Source organism: Stegostoma tigrinum, chromosome 20 (assembly GCF_030684315.1).
Source record: "Stegostoma tigrinum isolate sSteTig4 chromosome 20, sSteTig4.hap1, whole genome shotgun sequence".
NCBI classification, from domain to species: Eukaryota; Metazoa; Chordata; class Chondrichthyes; order Orectolobiformes; family Stegostomatidae; genus Stegostoma; species Stegostoma tigrinum.
The window spans coordinates 37,582,871-37,603,103 of NC_081373.1; the positions used below are offsets into that span (position 1 = coordinate 37,582,871).

The 20,233-nt window shown below is 42.5% G+C and overlaps 1 protein-coding gene across 9 annotated transcripts in view; it reads right to left on the reverse strand.

Annotated features, from left to right (window-relative positions):
• LOC125462069 (serine/threonine-protein kinase 32C) overlaps positions 1-20,233 on the reverse strand; it is a 290,855-nt gene that overhangs the window by 99,796 nt on the left and 170,826 nt on the right. The window contains exon 1 of one of the 9 annotated variants that reach the window (XM_048551558.2): positions 6,038-6,085. The exons of the other annotated variants lie outside the window; for them this stretch is intronic. The gene's annotated coding sequence lies outside the window, so the exon portion shown is untranslated. Of the gene's footprint in view, positions 1-6,037; positions 6,086-20,233 lie in introns of those variants that run through there. 9 annotated transcript variants of the gene reach the window in all.

The window sequence follows — 20,233 nt, forward strand, 5'->3', positions numbered from 1 at the left end:
ATAAAACTGCTTTACTTAGGAAAAATACTGTAAATTATCTTAAAGCCTTGGAATATTCTTCAACTGTATTTGGAGCTGATTTATTTACTGTGGAATATTTGGAGCACACGGAACATTACATGACTTGCAAACTAAATTTCCTTTAAGCATCTATATGTACAAAATTGCCTGCAAGCCTGTATATCAAAGTTAATATTGCCAACGATGTAACAGTGCAAGAAAACAAAATAGTACAGACAAATCAAACTGTCTTACATACCAACTGTTTAAAAAGAAAGTAACATTTTCAAATGTCAAACATGTGCAAGCACTGTAACCAGTCATTAAATCTGCACAGTGCCATCTATGTATGTTAATATTTACCAATAAGAATAATGACATAAGGACATGCAAAATTGAAATCTTCTTCATTATTTAGATTTTATTCTTTATTCATTAATGGGATAAGGGCATCGCTCAGTTGGCAGCACTTATTGCCCATTCCTAATTGCCCACAGGGCAGTTGAAAGTCAAACACATTGCTGTGGGTCTGGCGTCACATGTAGGCCAGTCCAAATTAGGATGGTAGTTTCCTTCCTTAAAGGACATTCGTGAACCAGGAGGGTTTTTCCCGGCAATTGACAATGGATTCATGGTCGTCACTAGGCTCTTAATTCCAGACATTTTATTGAATTCAAATTCCACTATCTACCATGGTGGGAATCAAACTTGGATGCCTAGGATGTTATCTGGGTCTCTGGGTTAACAGTTTAGATATAATAGCACTAGGCCATCATCTCCTCGGTAGGAGGTTAGTGTGATCTGTGTGTCTCTGGAAAAGGCAGCATTTGTTGCTAATCCTTTGGTGCAGTGGTAATATTCCTACCAGCTCAAGGAAGCTGCAGTTTTTTATCTTGCTTACAGTCAGATACAAATTTCTTCTGCCAACCTAACTAATCTCAACGGATTCTGCCTACTGACAGGGTTCTGCCCAACTCTGGAGAGCCCTAACTAATCCTCTACTGGTTCTCCCTTGACCAGTTCTTTCATGACTGACTCTTCCTTAGCCTGCTGTTCCATGGCTAAATGTTCCTGATCCAGTTATATCTTACCTAGAACTAGTTTATATCCAAGAAGGCTGAAGGCAAGTCAAGTATTCATACTTAAGTGAGAGAACTTCGATGACAAAGCTTATAAAGGTTTTGTACCATTTGGTGCCCTATTCTACTGGAAAGTTACTTACAGCATTCCTAAATAGTTAGTGTTTTCTCTCCTGACCACGTAATTGTACTGTTGTCAGCTTAAATGGTGTTTTGTTAACCATGACTCACTATCTGCCAATATAGTGACACTTACCTTGTGTTCAAATTGAAATTCATGAGATGACCATTAACATAAACATGGTCTTGCCAAAAGGCTAGGTCTGGGTCATCAACATCACCTAGGAGCAACTTAATGCTCTATTGTAGGTCGTTTTGCCTCATTAAATTCTGTGTGTGGGCAACTATTTGATTCCTGGCTTTTTCGTGACTACATTCTATTGCAGAACATCATTTGAAACCAGTGTATTACCGATAAAGTTTTCCAAAGTACTGCCAAGGTCTTTCAACATTTTGTATCTGTCCTACTCGGTGTATAGGTTTCTCATGTGTGTGACTTTGCTTTTTTGTCTCAAAAATTGAATGAACTCTCTTGGTCTATGCCAAGTTTGATCTTCTCTTTGGATTTGTCTGTTCTTCCAGGCTTCTGTTTCACTCAATATCTGAATAGCTTTCTCTAGAATCAAATATTCCTTGGAATATAATAAATATAGTAAAGACTCAACAGCAATTCCCACAACAACTCTATATCTTACGAATTCTGACCTTGAATCACTACAATCACATTTTTGACTTAATCCGTTGGGAACATTAATTTAATCATCTGTAGATTTCTTGGATGCCAAATTCCTTTATTAGGTCTTGATCTTTCAAGAATTATAGTTGTTCGAGGATTGAAGTAATTATCAAAGGCTTTCACTACCTTGTTTTACTCTAACTGCCACAACTTTTAAACTTTACCAAGCTATAATGTCATCAAATATATTCTCAATTATATGAACAGTAATGCAGTTACTTGCTCAGCTTCTGATTTAATACCTAATTGAGAAGCAATTCTGCATTGGGAGAACTGTTTCCTCTAAGATGTTCAATTCTGTTCACTTTGGCTTAACTCTGAAATTAAATATTTCTGGTAATTTTATTCCTGATGCCATGTCTTTCAAATATGATTATTTATTGTCCTTTTTGTGACACAGTCCGAACCTGTTTAAAAGTAACCAAGTCTCTTTTTCCAGACCTCTTCCCAACTCTTCAGCTGAGAGCCATCGCTTACTAAGTCAGAAATGCTTTTATCATTGACTGTATATTCTTCCTGGTAGAATGCTGCCATAGGGATTTCTTCTTCCCTTTAGCTGCAATGAGCAGGTAATTTAAAGCTAAATCTGAAGACACTGAAAAATCCTCTGGCGTATACTGCTGCCAGCATGTTGTATGTGCAGTTAAATCAAATCTTCACCTATGTTGACAATGCTGTATGTGCACTCAAACTGAGACCGCACCTCACCATTGTGTAGGTTTGGTACCACAATCCTCTTTAGATGTAGCAAGCAACAGGATCTGTTTGAACGAGTGAGGCAGAGGAAAACCACTTACTGTCCCAAATAGAAAAAACTCTTGTATTAAACAAGAGGTTTGTTGCATGTTGGTAAATAGCTACAGGTTATATCAATATGATATTGTAACATAGACTATGAAGAGGACCTGGATGTTAGGTCTAATTCATTTGGGATCCTTAGTTTTCCTGCCCATGAGTCCATCTGGCACCATTACAGGGGGTGGCACTTAAGGCACTTCTCTATATTTACACTTTCAGGTTTTTATACGATAAAACTGTCTTCCTGTGAACTAATGGAGTCGGATGCAAAAAACCTACAGGTGCAGATACATAAGACAGAAATTGGATTTCTGCTGATTATTTGCTAGGCTACACCATGTATTTGCATGCACTTGCAGTGATACAAATCTGCTTCTTGAGCTTTCCGCTTATTCTTCAAAGTGGGAAAATAAACATGGTATCCTCAAACAGTGAATGATTTACATTCAGTTCAAATGAAATGTGACCCATATTCAGCTAAAGTGCTTCGATGTCAGGTTGTTTGTCTGATTGGGCTTTGCTGAGTTGAAGCCAAGCCTGCAAGTCGAGACAGATGGTTCCTTCTTGGAAACAGGCATATTTTAGCTCATCCAAGTGTTAAGTACATGCATGTTATTGTGGTTTCTACAGCTAACACAGCAATAGCATGTGTGATGAACTGTGCTCTTCAAAGTGATTCAATCCTATAATCAAACATCAGTGTTTTAGTGGGGAATATGATGCAGTTCTATGCTTGACATTAAACAGAGGACTACTATCTGTGATGCAATGTCAATACTATTCAGCAACAAATTTCCAAAAGGTTCAGATGCATTGATACAACAAACTGGTGTAAAAAGAGTCAGTTATGATACAGGATACTGCAGATACTGAAACTCTGAAATAGAAATTGCAAATAATGAAAATACTTAGCATCTGCAAAGAGAGAAAAAGAGTTAACATTGTAACTCAATGACCTTTCCGCAAAACCTTTGCAGGCAATGAGTCAGCTGTCATCTAGAAAAAACACATTAATAAGTCAGTTTTTGATTGCTTGGGTGGTTCTCATTAGTCAGGTTAAGAGGCGTGTCTACTGGTGAGTTTATTTGGTGAGCTGAGGTTAGCACACTGTGCGGAGGACTGGGCTGCATGATACATAGGCATCTGCCAACAGTTGGTGGCAGCAGCAGGTGGGTTGGGGGTGTGGTTTAGTGGAGAACAAAATCATGGAAAGTTAAGAGCTCAGCGACAACATGTCTCCAGTTTAAGAGATAATGGGAACTGCAGATGCTGGAGAATTCCAAGATAATAAAATGTGAGGCTGGCTGAACACAGCAGGCCAAGCAGCATCTCAGGAGCACAAAAGCTGACGTTTCGGGCCTAGACCCTTCATCAGAGAGGGAGATGGGGAGAGGGAACTGGAATAAATAAGGAGAGAGGGGGAGGCGGACCGAAGATGGAGAGTAAAGAAGATAGGTGGAGAGAGTATAGGTGGAGAGGTAGGGAGGGGATAGGTCAGTCCAGGGAAGACAGACAGGTCAAGGAGGTGGGATGAGGTTAGTAGGTGGATGGGGGTGCGGCTTGGGGTGGGAGGAAGGGATGGGTGAGAGGAAGAAGCGGTTAGGGAGGCAGAGACAGGATGTACTGGTTTTGGGATGCAGTGGGTGGAGGGGGGAAGAGCTGGGCTGGTTGTGTGGTGCAGTGGGGGGAGGGGGGCGAACTGGGCTGTTGACATGTCCATCATGGGCCTCCTGCACTGCCACAATGATGCCACCCGAAGGTTGCAGGAACAGCAACTCATATTCCGCCTGGGAACCCTGCAGCCTAATGGTATCAATGTGGACTTCACCAGTTTCAAGATCTCCCCTTCCCCAACTACATCCCTAAACCCGCCCATTTCGTCCCCTCCCCCCACTGCACCACACAACCAGCCCAGCACTTCCCCCCCCAACCCACTGCATCCCAAAACCAGTCCAACCTGTCTCTGCCTCCCTAACCTGTTCTGCCTCTCACCCATCCCTTCCTCCCACCCCAAGCCGCACCTCAATCCACCTACTAACCTCATCCCACCTCCTTGACCTGTCCGTCTTCCCTGGACTGACCTATCCCCTCCCTACCTCCCCACCTATCTTCTTTACTCTCCATCTTCGGTCCGCCTCCCCCTCTCTCCCTATTTATTCCAGTTCCCTCTCCCCATCCCCCTCTCTGATGAAGGGTCTAGGCCCGAAACGTCAGCTTTTGTGCTCCTGAGATGCTGCTTGGCCTGCTGTGTTCATCCAGCCTCACATTTTATATGTCTCCAGTTTAACCCAGCTTCTGCGAGGGGCGCAGATGGCATGGGAGGGCTGGAAGTTATGGATTGGCAAGTGGAGGGAATGACTTGACAGCTGTGATATGTGAGGGGTAGAAGTGGTGATCAAATCATTTGATAGTGGCAAAATAGCAGGGACAAGTATTTGATAAAACTTATTATTTTAAAGTTATTATTTGTGCCAAAAATCAATACTCATTGGATTTACATGAAAATAATTTTGGAAAATGAGCAGGTGTGCATCTTTTATTCATTCAGAGAACATTGACATTACTGGCTCGGTTTGCATTTACAGCCATCTTGAACACTTTGCTGTGGGTCTGGAATCACTTGTATACCAGACCGTGTAAGGATAGCAGAATCCCTTCCCTTGAGGACATTAATGAACCAGATAGATTTTTAGAATAATTGGCAGTGCTTACATGGGCATAATTAGGACACCTCTTTCTTGTTTCAGATTTTTAAAAATTGATTTGAAATTTTACCATCTGCTAAGTTGGAACTCAAACCCAGGGCTTCAAAGTCCAGTGATATTACTACTAAGCCACAATCTTCCCATTATTTAAAGAACACAGAGCGATTATTCTAAAGGCGTTCATAGGGTGAGGTCATCTCTGGCTAGGCCAGCATTTATTGCCCATCCCTAATCACCCAGAGGGCAGTTATGAGTCAGCCACATCAGTGGGTCTGGAATCACATGTAGGTTAGACTAGGTAAGGATGACAGTTTCCTTCCCTAAAGGACATTAATGAGCCATTTGAGTTTTTCCTATATTTGACAATGCATTCGTGGTCATTACTTGACTTTTTAATTCCAGATTTTTTTGAATTGGAAATTAATTCAAATTCCATAATCTGCTGCAGTGAGATTTGATCCTGGGTCCCCAGGACATTACCTGCATCTCTAGATTAATAGTTGAGCGACAATTCCGCTAGGCCATCATCTTGCCCCATTATATTTGGTATCCACAGTTTCTACACAATCCTACTCCAATGGGCTTGCACTATGCAAATATAACTCCAGGTAAACACAGTTATAGTGCTGAAAAACTTGAATTCTAAAGGAGGACTTTACCTGACAAGATAATTGATAAGAAGTTGTTTCTCAATCTTGGATTCTGAAATTAGAGTAGGCAGGTTTCAACAAAATATGATATTTATTTGGCGAATGGTATGGAGCCCATCAACTGCAAACCTACAATTTTAACACATGAGAGAACAGTTCCTGATTAGGCCTTCATGTGTATAAGCATACAAGGCATGGTTCTTGCCAAAAATTATATTTATACTTCTGGGCCTGATTTTACATGGGAATAGCTTTATGTAACCTTTATCAGAGTGAGAAGCTTGGATTCTGTTCAGGACTTTGCTGAAGGAATGAACAGCAATCTCACTTTTTTAGACAACTTTTTTTATAAGTCTTAATTAATAAAAAAATTCGCCCATAAAATGTTTTAGGCTAGCAACAACAGAAAACATACCATAAAATACAATTTCTAAATTCAAAATCTCATTTATTATGAACTGCCTATTTAAGGGAAAATGAAGTCGCAAAACGGATTGCTTTGAATTGACAAACTTGGGGACATGTTTACTACAGAGACCTGAGGGGCAGAAGTCACGGGACTTGCTGGGAGGTGCAAAATATTCACAGATGTGGATGAAGGCAACAATATCTCTGTTAACAGTGGGCAGAGTAACAAATCCTGACTTCCACACGTAGTTCAGCTGCACCAAGGAGAGTCGGCTGGATTAGGAACTGTGTTAGGTGGCTCAGTAAGATCCTAAAAGGCTACAAGTTCAGAAAGGAGGCTGCATGGTAAGGCTGCACTGGGCACCAAAACTGTGGCAAAGTTTAAAAATTAACATTAGAAAATAGAGTAAGCCTCCTATCCAATTCCCCTCGGCCATATATAGTCTCCATGTACTTTCCTCCACTTTATGGCTTCTCCACCTATCTCATGGCTTTTTGTCAATGCCAAGCTGTTTCCAATTCACAAGGGTTTGTTTCCTCTTTACTTCCGTGGAAGGATAACTTTAATGCCTGACATGAACTGACTTTCAGGCTGATAATAAATTTTGCTGTGTTTTCCCACATGTTGAACCAGTTTAAAATTTAATATTGTGGTTGTATGGCATTATAAATGCAATTGTGCATATGCAAATCGATCACGGTGGCTATTTTTACATTGTGAGCATGCTTTCTAATAATAAATACATGGAGTTTAAAAATTAGCTCCTTCATAGCATCTGTCCACATAAAACCACTAAATGATTTGTACTGTATGGTAGTTGTCCCGAAGAATCATTTTCACTAGGTACCTATAAAGTGAGCATTTACTGCCCAAACTCCATTACTAGTATAGTACCTATGCCACTCCATTGCATATTTACCCATTTCCCATGGCCTTTTTATATCAGTTGAGCCACTCTATGCCCATTTACCCATGGAACTATTTCCTTTTATTGCCTTTTTGCTATTCTATGCAATTTACCATTGGCACTGGATCCTATACCCGCTGTGTCTCCTTATGTCCCCAACATCCCAATGTCTCTTTATAACCATAATGCCAACTCATTCTCCTACCAGGTGAAATTTCAATACATTTCAATACATCCAATTCATCCATCGTGGAAACAAACATTTTTATTCAATAAGCAGTTGGAGCTGTCCATCAAAATGCTCACTTGATAGGTACCTAGTGAAAATGATTCTTTGGGACAACTGCCAGATGCTATGAAGGAGCTCATTTTCATGTCAGGCATTAAAGTTATCCTTCCGTGGAAGTAAAGACGAAACAAACCCTTGTGAATTGGAAACAACTTTAGATTGGTCGCAGCACAATGAATTATCCACTTAAGGGTCAGCATGAGGTAAAACTATGATGTGAGATTTTCTTGTCTATTAAGAGTCACATGGCAATCTCTTCTATAATTCAAAATATAAATTTCATCACGGGCAGTGTTTATTCAGCCTTTCTTTTAGGGTGTTCAGGCAGTAAAACTTTGAAGAGTATTGATTCTATGATCACTTTTCAGTTTCCTGTGAGGGTAGGGTGTTAGTGATTCGAAAATGTTTGGAAATGCTTGGATCGCATACTGAAGACACATCTGGAAGGTGTCACATTTGTAGCAACGGTAACACTGCTGCTTCTGAGTTGCAAAGTTGAGTGTTGAAACCAAACTTTAAGCCAGGGCAAAAAATCAGAGGAAATCCACCATCATAAATAGAATGGCATGAAAACATTAGGAGCTGCTTCTCGAAACACAGCTAACGTTTGCTGAGGCCAGAAGGAGAAGAGATGATTACCAGGGAGGGGTGAGAGCTGATTGTTATGGTACAGGTGGGGAAGATTGCACAACAGAGCAGTCTTCAACTTCTTATCAAAGGCGGGGCATAGATAAGGGAAATAGACAAGGTCTTTTCCCCAGGGTCGGGGAGTCCAAAACTAGACGGCATAGGTTTAAAGTGAGAGGGAAAAATTTTAAAGGTACCTAAGGGGTAAATTTTTAATGCAGAAGGTGGTGTATGTACGGAATTACTATCAGAGGAAGTGGTGGAGGCTCATGCAATTTCAACATTCAAAAGGCATCTGGATGGGTATATGAATAGGATGGGTTTTGAGAGATATGGACCAAATGCTGGCAATTGGGACAGGATTAGTTTAGGACATCTGGCTGGTGTGGTCAGGTTGGACCAAGGGTCAGTTTCTATGCTGTACATCTCAATGACTCTATTTGAAATCTTTGTGCCTGTATGTGGAAATTCAAGTATCATTTGGAAAGCAATTCCTCTTCAAAGACATTACAATAATTCCCTTACCTAAAATGAAAAACTTAATGTATTATCTCAGTGCAAAGAAACAATGTCTTCACATCAGTTCTAGCTCAGAATGAACTCAGTTTTCCATTTCCTTAACCTGTACTCCACAGGAACTCCAATAATTCAACTAACTCACTTCTCTCATTCTCATTCTTTTGAGGGTTTTGTTACTAAACTACTAATAATAAAGTAACATGAAAAAAATTGAATAAACAACAGCACAGAATATATGAACAAACCAGGAGCTGAATTGTATTTGGATCAGAGATAATGGGAACTGCAGATGCTGGAGAATCCAAGACAACAAAATGTGAGGCTGGATGAACACAGCAGGCCAAGCAGCATCTCAGGAGCACAAAAGCTGACGTTTCAGGCCTAGACCCTTCATCAGAGAGGGGGATGGAGTGAGGGTTCTGGAATAAATAGGGAGAGAGGGGGAGGCGGACCGAAGATGGAGAGAAAAGAAGATAGGTGGAGAGGAGAGTATAGGTGGGGAGGTAGGGAGGGGATAGGCCAGTCCAGGGAAGACGGACAGGTCAAGGAGGTGGGATGAGATTAGTAGGTAGATGGGGGTGCGGCTTGGGGTGGGAGGAAGGGATGGGTGAGAGGAAGAACAGGTTAGGGAGGCGGACACAGGTTGGACTGGTTTTGGGATGCAGTGGGTGGAGGGGACGAACTGGGCTGGTTTAGGGATGCAGTTGGGGAAGGGGAGATTTTGAAACTGGTGAAGTCCACATTGATACCATTAGGCTGCAGGGTTCCCAGGCGGAATATGAGTTGCTGTTCCTGCAACCTTTGGGTGGCATCATTGTGGCACTGCAGGAGGCCCATGATGGACATGTCATCTAAAGAATGGGAGGGGGAGTACCGGAAAGACCACTCTCTCCGTGACTCCCTTGTTCGCTCCTCACTGCCCTCCAACCCCACCACACCCGGCACCTTCCCCTGCAACCGCAGGAAATGCTACACTTGCCCCCACACCTCCTCCCTCACCCCTATCCCAGGCCCCAAGGTGACATTCCACATTAAGCAGAGGTTCACCTGCACATCTGCCAATGTGGTATACTGCATCCACTGTACCCGGTGTGGCTTCCTCTACATTGGGGAAACCAAGCGGAGGCTTGGAGACCGCTTTGCAGAACACCTCCGCTCAGTTCGCAACAAACTACTGCACCTCCCAGTCGCAAACCATTTCCACTCCCCCTCCCATTCTTTAGATGACATGTCCATCATGGGCCTCCTGCAGTGCCACAATGATGCCACCTGAAGGTTGCAGGAACAGCAAATCATATTCCGCCTGGGAACCCTGCAGCCTAATGGTATCAATGTGGACTTCACCAGTTTCAATATCTCCCCTTCCCCAACTGCATCCCTAAACCAGCCCAGTTCGTCCCCTCCCCCCACTGCACCACACAACCAGCCCAGCTCTTCCCCTCCACCCACTGCATCCCAAAACCAGTCCAACCTGTGTCCGCCTCCCTAACCTGTTCTTCCTCTCACCCATCCCTTCCTCCCACCCCAAGCCGCACCCCCATCTACCTACTAACCTCATCCCACCTCCTTGACCTGTCCGTCTTCCCTGGGCTGACCTATCCCCTCCCTACCTCCCCACCTATACTCTCCTCTCCACCTATCTTCTTTTCTCCCCATCTTCGGTCCGCCTCCCCCTCTCTCCCTATTTATTCCAGAACCCTCACCCCATCCCCCTCTCTGATGAAGGGTCGAGGCCCGAAACGTCAGCTTTTGTGCTCCTGAGATGCTGCTTGGCCTGCTGAGTTCATCCAGCCTCACATTGTATTTGGATCTCCTGATTTGGACATCCGCCTTTAGCTGATAGTTCCCTTTGATCTTGACTTTGATTTATAAATACTCACAGAGTCATGTAAACTGAGCTATTATTGCAATTGCTTAAAATACCTGGACTATACATATTCAGAGATAAGAACATGGCATCATGCTGTTTTATTTTAATGAAGAAACAGGAGCAGCAGTACGTGGGTCAGTCCTTTGAGTCCATTCTGCCATTTAATTAGATCTTTGCTGATTGTCTGCTTCAACATCATTTTATTGAATTATCCCTGGATCCCTTGATTTTCTTTTAAGATGTAGAAATCTGTTATTTCAGTTTTGAACATCCTCAATGATGGAGTCTCCAATGCCCGGAAGCAGTGAATTCGAAAGTTTCACCAAGCGTGTCATTTATTCTGAAACTTTGTCGCCTGGTTCTGTTCATTCTCAACACTGACAAAACTCGACCCTCCTGCATTCACCAAGTCAAGTGTAACTTACTTCTTACATCCACCCCATTGATTCTTAGAAAAAAAACTGTATTTTTGAATAAAATCACGTCTCATTGTTCTAAACTGCAAAACACTACAAGCCCCGCCAATCAAATTTTTCTCATAAGACAATTTCTCCATCTCAGGAAGTAGTCTGGTGGGTCTTCATTCATTCTGAGTATAGCAAATTTATCTTTCTTTATGTAGGGAAATCAAAACTGCACACAATAATCAAAGTATAGTCTCCCCAAGGCTCTGTACAACTGTACAACTTCTTGCTCCTATATTCAAATCCTTTGGTAATATAGTCCATTAGACTTTTTGCCCTCTTAACTACTTGCTGCACCTGCAGGTTAAAGTGTTAATGACACATGAGCAAAAACAGCTAAATCCCTTTGAAGTTCAACACTTCACAGTTCCTTATCATTTTAGAAATACTCTAATTCTACTTTTCTTCCCAAAGTGGATAACCTCAAAGTTCTCAACATTGTATTTCATCTGCTGCATTTATTTTTAAATCCACCCAGTTAGTCTCTCCAAATTTCCTTTGAAATGTCTTTGCAACCTTCTCACAACTCATGCTCCCACCTCGTTTTGTGTCATCTGCAAATCTGGAAGTATTATATGAAATCTCCAAATCATTGATAGAGATTAAAGTTGAGGTGTAAACACAAATCCTTGCCATATCACCCAGCCTAACTCCCCACGTACACTTACCTTTACTGGCTCCATCCCTGCCTCTTTGACCAGTCCGTCTCCTCTCCATCTATCTGCTCCTCTATCCATCTTCCATGAGCCTCCCCCTCTCTCTCTATTTATTTAAGGATCCCCTTCCCCTCCTCCATTTCTGAAGAAGGATCCAGACACCAAACAGCAGCTTTCCTGCTCCTCTGATGTTGCTTGGCCTGCTGTGTTCAGCCAGCTCTACACCTTGTTCTCTCCTTGCAGTATTGCACAAGTCACAGGCTGCTAATGATCAATTTCTTTCTATTGTTTTCCATCAATTAACAATTCTCAAGCCAAGCAGGCCTTTTTTCCCTCATCTCCAATTTTGTTCACCAAACTCTTGTGTGGGTCCATAGTTCAAGCAGTCTAAAAACCTAAATATACCCGAACCACTAAAGATTCTTGTGGCACAGTGGTAGCATCCTTACTTCTGGGCCAGAAGGATCAAGTTCAATCCATCTGCTCCAGAGGTTCTCATGATATGTATGAACAGGTTGATTACAATTATCTACCCTACCCACTAATTCCCCCTTACCTATTCTGATACTTATATTGCCAAAAAACTCAAAACAGTATTTCTTTTTGGTAAATCCATGTTGACTCTGCCTAATCCTGCCAGTAGATCTAACTAAAGTTTTAGCAAAGATTTGTAGCTTTGGTTGAGGGTGAGGTTGTTGATTTGCTCTCCAAACAGGCTTGTTGTCATTCAGACATTTCATCACCATGCTAGCATCCATGCAAGGAGTTTCCGATGTAGCGATGTTGTTCTTCTCTGCTTGGAATTTATACTGTCCGGTCGTTTATGGTAAGTCGTGTCATTTCCGGTTTTGATTTGTGTGGGTTTGTATATGGGGTCCAATTCTAAAGGTTCTCTATCCGTAATGCAATCAAGAAACAATTAGAATTGGGCCTTACATACAAACACACGCAGAACAAAACCGGAAATGACACGGCTCACCATAACGGACCGGACAGTATAAATTCCAAGCTGAGTAGAACAACATCGCTTCATCAGAGGCTCCACTGATCATGTTATCCAGCATGGCTTATTATGGCACAGAGTGCAGTGGAGGCTGAGACGTTAGATGCCTTCAAGGCAGAGATCGACAAATTCTTGATCTCACAAGGAATCAAGGGCTATGGGTAGAGGGCAGGGAAGTGGAGTTGAAATGCCCATCAGCCATGATTTAAATGGTGGAGTGGACCTGATGGGCCAAACGGCCTTACTTCCATTCCTATGTCTTATGGTAACAAAACATCTGAACGAAAACAAGCCAGCACGGCATGTAACTCAACAACTTCAGTAGATCCAACTGTTCTGTCATTGCATATTTTATTATGCATTCTAGCACTTTCCCTATGATGGCTGCTAAGGCCAACAGCTCTGTGGTTTTACACTTTCTCATTCCCTCCTTTCTTAAATAAAAGGGTTACATTGGCCAATTTCCAATCTGTCAGGACAATATAAAGGTTTGTTGAAGTTTTGAAGGTGCCCAGTTCAGATACACTTTTTTAAACACACTGGTATGTGGGTCATCAGATGGGGCATATCCACTTTAAATCCTATCAATTACTGACACCACCTTTTTACAAACATTAATATTTTGCAGTTCCTCATTTAAATTAGTCCCTAGATTCTCCATTAATTCTGGGACATTTTTAATGTTTTCCACTGCAATGATAGACAAAGCTATTTGTTTAGTTTCTCTGTCATTTCCTTATTCCCCATTATAAATTCTCCTGAGTCTGCTTGTAATGGGCTCACATTTCCTTTTGCTAATAATTTCATTTTACATTCTGACACAAGGTTTCACGATACATTCTTATTTTCCTTGATGGTTTATTTTCAAATTCCATTTTTCCTTTCTTAAACATTTTTTCTTGGTAATCTTTTGCAAAACTCTAAAATGCTCCTAATCCTGCGGCTTACTATGTTGTTTTACAATTTTATAGATATTTTCTTACTATTTGTTAATTTTCCATTACCATTGGCTAATATTCACATCTTAAAAACTTGACATCTTATTAAACTAGGATTCGTTCTTCCAACACCACATTCTCTCTTTCACTCAGACAGGCAACTTCCACATCTGTAACGAGGAGATAGTAAAAACTGCCGATGCTGGAGTCAGAGATAACACAGTGCGGAGGTTTAGGAACACAGCAGGCCAGGCAGCATCAGAAGAGCAGGAAAGCTGACATTTTGGGTTAGGACCTTTCTTCAGAAATGGGGGAAGGGGAAGGGTGCTTAAAAATAAATAGAGAGAGGAGGGGTGGGGCTGGGGAAGGTAGGTGGGACAGTGACAGGTGAGTGCAGGTAGGCAGTGGTGGGGATTGGTCAGTGAGGTGGGAGGAGCAGATACGTGGGACAGAAGATGGACAGGTTGTGTCTGTTCAAGGAGGTGGGAATGAAAGGGAGGGTGGGTCTTGGGATGAGGTCAGGGCTGAGGAGATTTTGAAACTGATAAAGTCCACATTGAGACCATCGGTTTATATGAAGAGCTGCTCCCCCAGCTTCCAGGTGGTATCATGTCCATCCTGGGCCTCCTCCAGGGTCACAATGACATCACCTGGAAACTCCAGGAGCAGCACTTCAGATTCCACCTCGGGAGCCTACAACCCAATGGTCTCAATATGAACTTTACCAGTTTCAAAATCTCCCCAACCCTGGCCTATCCCATGATCAACCCTCCCTCTCATCCCCGCCTCCTTGAACTGACAGAACCTGTCCGTCTTCTGTCCCACCTATCCACTCCTCCCACCTCACTAACCAATCCCCACCACTCCCTGCCTGCACTCACCTATCACCATCCCACTTACCTTCCCCAGCCCAATCACTCCTGTCTCTCTTCAGTTCAAAGCTCCCTTCCTCCTCCCCATTTCTGAAAAAGGGTCAGGGCCTGAAACGTCAGCTTTCCTGCTCCTCTGATGCTGCCTGACCCTCTGTGTTCCTCCAGCTCCACACTGCGTTATCTCTATTTCCATACTATCTTCTTCCTCACCCATCCCTTACTTTGTCTGCTTCTCAAATCTTCAGGGACATCATGAAGTCTTTATGTTAGACATCTTAGGATGCTAAGGTGCCCTTGTAGTTCATAACAACTGGCTTTCAAACATAAATAAGGTAGTTTGACAAGCCACAAGAAAAAGGCTCAGCTTATCTTTTGCTTTTGATGTCAGAATATTATCTATGAGAAAAAGTTGCAGAATGAAATAAATGACTGGAAAGACATCAAGTAAAAGCTGACTTCTGTATACAAAATTGGTAAATTACCTAAGGTGGATAGCGAGAAAGTCTGATTTTTATACTTCATAATTTGGTACCATATGTCTACTCAAAGCTCATCATTGCAATTCTAGAAGGAAGGAAGTGGATTAATAATTGATTGATTATTGTCCGAAGTGAAATTGGTCACAAGGCGTCTAAAGCCTCAAATTTAGAATTCTTAGATTAGTGTTATAATTTCTTTTTTTTCTGTCACTCTGGGTCTTAATACCACCTCTGCCACAGCCACAGCACCACAAGAGCGCACCAGGCTATCAATTCTTGGGCTCTCCCAAAACTATTTTGTACCTGAACAGGACCGGGTATCATTTTGATCACATTAAATAGTGATTACTTTGCGAGATATGTTGCAAGTGTGAGTGAGAACACAATACCTATCAATCTAATTGATATGATACAGAGATCAAAGCAGACCTAGGAAGCATTCACCAGAGCCATTATGACCAGGAATTCCTTACAAATAAACCATTCACAGGACGCCAGTAATGCTGACTGTGTTTAGAGGATTTATTCTTGCTTTCATAGACTTGGCTGGTGCCACTCATTAGGAATGTCAATCACTCAGTTTGGTATAAAAACATTCTCTTTCTTGAAGTCTCTCATTAATAATAAATACCATATGTTTAAATACATTTGCTGGCTGTGGCACACTTCTGTCCATATATTTCTTCAATGTCACATGCAATTGCTTCTTTATTAAAATAATTTCTGGAACAAAGTGGATGTTAAAGGTTATTTGTGCTGATGCATCGTGTTACAGCTCATTAGCTTGCTTAATGCAGAAGCACATTAATTAATTGGTTGGTCCACATTTACAGAGTAGTCCACTTGGCTGCTGAATGAATAAATTGAAATAAAAAGGTTGGACTGATTTAAGTTGCTGTGACAGTGGCCCTGTCCACTTTTCACAAAGCTGATGACGCCTCTGTGCCATGACAAGAAATAGAGACGCCAATAATGATGACGTAGATACTGTTACAACTTTCGTGTCAATGGTCACTCCTTTGAAACTCACAGGAGAGAAGAATGGAAACTGTAAAGGAGAGCCATAATCAGTAATCTCAATATTATAATGTAAATAAAGAGCTCACAAGAGAGTTTAACTCCAGGATTTGGTAAAGCCAAAGATGCAGCAGACTCAGAACAGGACTAGTCCAACTACATAAAACAGTCTGAAGTGCCTCGTACAGGCTCCCAGAACCTAGGGGTCCCACAATAGGGCAGGCTTAATTCCATGGAAGTAGCACGGTCGATGGATCTCAACAGAAATCATGCTGCCAGCAGTGCTCACACAAGGCATGGTGGCAGATGAGGAGACTTCAGCATCAATTTGAACTAATGCTTCAGACCAAGATTCACAAAGAAGAGGGGATAAAAAGAAAAGATTCTGGCAAACCAGAAAAAAGAGGCCTGAAGATTTTAATGAAACAGTAGAAAGAAAAATTACAACACTTACACAGTTCAGTGCAGTACAGGAACCATTGCTGTAGCGGTTTGAGAATGCTGAAGACCCACTAAGTGATCAGAAATGAAAACTGTGGAGGCAACAGTTGCAGAGATACAGGACAGCATCAGGGTTCTACGCAAAACAGCAAATACATCAGGTGAATATATTTGGGCTTAAAGTGATAATGTCCTCATGCCGCAGCATTTAGAAGATATGACCAATTTCAAATCCATAGTCGAGGTGTTTGATCCACATTTTAGACTGAAGCAGAATCTGATGATACAATCGGCAAGACTGGACCAAAGGTTCCAGAGACAAGTAGAATCTATACAGCTATTTCACACAAACCCACACCAGTTAGAGGGGTGCTGTGAATATGAAGCAGTAAAAGATGAGTTCCTAAGAGATTGGATCAACTTAGGTATCCATGAAGAAAAATTCAGGTTTTTTTTCAACTTTTAAGAGGAGCTCATACTTGTGAACGTGATTTATTCTATCACACACGCTGAGGTTAAGGTCTAGAACCAGGCAAACATTCAAGGTAACATTGAGGCTTCCTGTAATTTAGCAGGATAGGTCGGCCCCATGATCATCTATCATAAAGCCGATGAAAATGGCAGAATTGCTGGAGAAAAACCTCACCATCCATACAAGGATAAACAAGCCATGGTGGAAGGCAACAATGAAACACCATAAATATTGAATAGGGAAAGCTGAGTGCTGCCAAATATGGAAGAAACAGGATTACATACTAAGAAGTATCACATCACCACAGAATCAAAGATATCTCCCCATTACAGAGGCAACTCCTGAAAAAAAAGAAAGACCACTTGCTAAGGAGATGATCCAAGTGATTGAAAATGGATAGGAGCAAGGCAGACAAATGGTTATAAGTGAACTCAAAGAAGTTCAACAGAGGTTCTGGGCTGTCATTCTATAAACAAACTGTTTAACACAGAATTCAAATGACCTATAAGGTCGCTTTTTAAATATTGGCTAACAGTTTGTCATGCTTGAATTCAATGGGTGTTAAAGCAAGCAAGCATTAAACTTTAAAGGTGCAGGGACTCTGCTACACTCCAATGGTAAGAGATCAATGAGACTCTAAACATCTTGATCAACTGAAACACATCGTTTTTAAACAGGAAGCCTGAAAAAAATTAGATCTTTGAGTGAGAATAGTTGCACCAAGCGAGGAAGAAAATGGCAAGGAATTTTATGAAGAATTCCCAGGACTCATCAGAGACTCAAGAAAGCTCCAGCAAAAGGACAGTATTGCTGTGCAGAAAATGCCAACTCAGTGGGTTTTTACATTACCTGAGGTGGCCGATAAGTGGATATTAATCTTCTGCCACGGGATATCATTTGCCACTACTAAAATCTCAGTGAAGGTGGATAGGTAAAAGGCATGATCCCCAAATATCTGAACTGATTTTTCACTCTCTCCAACACTCCCAACCTCCATAATCCCTTTCAATTATGTAGTAGGTTTCTAGCTATCTCCTTCTTTATCCTTGAGCATTATCCATAAGGCGGACCATCCATGCTAGGGGCTTGCCTTGTTTTTGCCTCAAGACAGTCCTGGAAAATTAGGTGCTCCTATTTCTTCTGAGATAGTAAGAACTGCCAACGCCAGAGCCAGTGAAAACACAGTGTGGAGCTGGAGGAACACAGCAGGCCAGGCAGCATCAGAGGAGCAGGAAAGCTGACTTTTCTGGTTGGGATCCTTCTCCAGAAAATTTTCTGAAGACGGGTCTCGACCCAAAACATGAGCTTTCCTGCTCCTCTGATGCTGCCTGGCTTGCTGTGTTCCTGTTATTTTTGGATGCGGATCTCACAGTGCACCAGACTCATTGCTGAAACGTAGTCTGTAAAATAGAGCCAGTAACCTGCCTTATTGACATTGAAGATTCATCAGTAATGTCTTTTTGAAAACAAATACATCCATTGAATAAATAACATCGTTGGACTAGCATTCAATTCCATTAAGTTCAAATTTTGGACATTGTGGTTGGATAGTGCTCGTTCACTTGAGACTGTCATTGTGATGCAGAACTGTGCTGTTGCTTGGTTGTCATAGCTATACTTACACCATTTATCTAAAATACTCTTCAGTTGGTTGCTTGAGGCAAAGTAATTCTTACCTTTTTATAAATGTCTATATCCACTTCAGTACAAAAGAGCTCGTGAAATTGTGCTTACTTTCTTTTGCAAATTCATCTATACCCTCTCAAAAACAAAGATAAATAAAGATCCTTTCAGAGACAGTCGGAACTGCAGATGTTGGAGACTCTGAGATAACAAGGTGTGGAGCTGGATGAACACAGCAAGACAAGCAGCATCAGAGGAGCAGGAAAGCTGGTGTTTTGGGCCTGGACTCTTCTTCAGAAATGGGGGAAGGGAAGGGGGTTCTGAAATAAATTGGGAGAGAGGGGGAGGCGGATAGAAGATGGATAAAGGAGAAGATAGGTGGAGAGGAGATAGACAGGTCAAAGAGGTGGGGATGGAGCCAGTAAAGGTGAGTGTAGGTGGGGAGGTAGGGAGGAGAAAGGTCAGTCCAGGGATTAGGGACAGGTCAAGAGGGTGGAATGAGGTTAGTAGGTAGGAGATGGGGGTGGGGCTTGAGGTGGGAGGAGGGATAGTGGGAGGAAGGACAAGTTAGGAAGGCGGGGACAAGCTGGGCTGGTTTTTGGATGCAGTGGGGGGAGGTGAGATTTTGAAGCTTGTGAAGTCCACATTGATACCATTGGGCTGCAGAGTTCCCAAGCGGAATATGAGGTGCTGTTGCTGCAAAATTCGGGTGGCATCATGTGGCACTGCAGGAGGCCCAGGATGGACATGTTGTTTGAGGAATGGGAGGGGGAGTTGAAATGGTTCACAACTGGGAGGTGCAGTTGTTTAGCGCGAACTGAGTGCAAGTGTTCCGCAAAGTGGACCCCAAGCCTCCGCTTGGGTTCCCCAATGTAGAGGAGGCCGCATCTGGAACAGGGAATACAGTATACAGAGAGAGGTCCAAGAAGGAGAGAGAGATATCGGATATAGTCCAGGTGAACTTAAGGTTGGGGTGGAAGGTGTTAGTGAAGTGGCTGAACTGTTCAAGCTCCACACGGGAGCACAGTCATCGATGTAACGGAGGAAGAAATGGGGGATAGGGCCAGTGTAGCTTTGGAAGAGGGATTGTTCCACGTATCCTACAAAAAGGCAGGGATAGCTTGGGCTCATGTGGATATCCATGGCCAACCCCTTTGTCTGTAGGAAGTGGGAGGAATTGAAAGAGAAGTTGTTGAGGGTGAAGACAAGTTCAGCTCAGCGGATGACGGTGTCAGTGGAGGGAGGCTGGTCAGACCTGTGGGGCTGGAAGAAGTGGAGGGCCTTTTGGCCATCTGCATGGGGAATGCAGGTGTATAGGAAGTGGACATCCATGGTAAAGATGAGGTGTTGGGGACCAGGGAAGGGGAAGTTTTGGAGGAGGTGGAGGGTGTGGGCGGTGTCACGGATATAGGTGGGGAGTTCTTGGACCAAGAGGGAGAAAATGGAGTTGAGATAAGTAGAGATAAGTTCAGTGGGGCAGGAGCAGGTGGAGACAATGGGTTGACTAGTGCAATTAGGTTTGTGGATTTTGGGAAGGAAATAGAAACGAGCAGTGCAGGGTTGGAGAATGATGAAGTTGGAGGCTGTGGGTGGGTGGTCACCTGAAGTGATGAGGTTGT